The sequence below is a fragment of the Helianthus annuus genome, chromosome 11 (genome assembly GCF_002127325.2).
Source record: "Helianthus annuus cultivar XRQ/B chromosome 11, HanXRQr2.0-SUNRISE, whole genome shotgun sequence".
Classification (NCBI taxonomy): Eukaryota; Viridiplantae; Streptophyta; class Magnoliopsida; order Asterales; family Asteraceae; genus Helianthus; species Helianthus annuus.
In genome coordinates this window covers 20,460,099-20,461,611 of record NC_035443.2, presented here as the reverse complement: position 1 = coordinate 20,461,611, position 1,513 = coordinate 20,460,099, and the positions used below count along the sequence as shown (strand labels likewise).

Sequence of the window (1,513 nt, the reverse complement as noted above, 5' to 3'; positions counted from 1 at the left end):
TGTAATTTGAACTGAGGGCAAAGTTGTATCTGTTTACTTGGGTAAAACCGTAATTTGCCAAAAGTTAAAGTGATGACAATACTATAAATTTGAACCGGAGACCAAATCGTAATATAACTTTACACTAAGAACAAAATCGCAATTTTAAGTGGGGGACAAAACTATATTTTTAATTCGAACTGAGAACAAAATCGTAATTTTGAATTAGGGGGCAAAAGCATACTTTCATTTTGAACCGGGCAAAAACATAATTTTAAAATAAGGCGAAATCATAATTTTTGAAAGGGGGCTAAAATGCAAAATCGTCATTTTTAGTTTGGGGCAAAAGCAAAAATTTATTTTGAATTGGGGCCAAAATTGTAATTGTAATTTGGGGATAAAATCATAATTTTGAACCGAGTGCAAAATCGTAATTTTGAACGATAGACAAAAACATAATTTTATTTTGTAGTGAGTGCAAAAACGTAATTTTATTTTAAATTAAGGACGAAACCGTAATTTTAAAACGAATATAAAATAATAAAATGATTAGTCTTACAAGAGAGTGCCACACAGCTGCGTGACACTATTCCCCTAACTTGCTTTTGCTTTTGTATATGTAGGAAATAGATTACTCTATTCATAAATATCATAAAAAAATTATGAATGCAATATAATTTCAAAGTTGTTAAGAGTTGGTTCTGAATATATGAAACTGACCCTTTTTATACTTTCAAATCTTAGAAGAAATCCACAAACGAGACAAAATTATGCATACCTAATATTAATTTTTCAAATTTTAACTTTTAAAATGTATAGGAAAAAATAACGTGAAGGGGAATTTTAAAAGTCCATTTGCTAGTATTTATTTATTTATATATAAGAACAGAAAAAGATTTTTAACATTTAAAAAAAAAAATCCGACCTGCCGGATTCGAACCAGCGACCTAAGGATAGCCATGATCACACTACAGTCCTCCGCTCTACCAACTGAGCTAAGGTCGGTTGATGTTAGTTTTGTTTCGTTTAATTTTATATTTAGTTGTTAGTAAGTCAGCAAAGGCATGATAGATCACACACATTTAAATTATAATGCCTATATATAAGTTTTATACTCATGAAACAACATTTAGAAGTAGCAATCCTGTAAGAAAATGAAAATCATTATAATGCAGCCCCGGTCTGGTCGGTTTTTCGCTCATAGTGTTAAGTTTTACTGAAAATTTCTGAAGAAAAAGTATTTTGTAGTGTAAAGTATTGGTTTTTTAATAGCCCGGCCCCCACCAATTTGGATTTTAAGAGTCTGGCCCCCACTGAGTTTTTGTTCAAACTCCGCCACTGATAGAATGAATAAATTAAACATGGTTACACCGAAAATTACGAACCCAAATGCTAAAGTTACAAGATCAATGGTGGTTTGGCTGATCTTAAAGAGATGGTTTAGAGGAGATTTAAACTTTAGGGACTACATAATTAATAATAATAGTCATGGGCAGAGGATAATGGAGTCACTGAGGTGCTCCTGCCCTTACCG

General features: G+C 31.7%; 1 non-coding gene across 1 annotated transcript; it reads right to left on the bottom strand.

Annotated features, from left to right (window-relative positions):
• Positions 1-898: 898 nt before the first annotated feature.
• Positions 899-984, bottom strand: TRNAY-GUA. Its single transcript is given in 2 exon segments — positions 899-934; positions 948-984. It is a non-coding gene; the product is annotated as a tRNA-Tyr (tRNA).
• Positions 985-1,513: the final 529 nt, after the last annotated feature.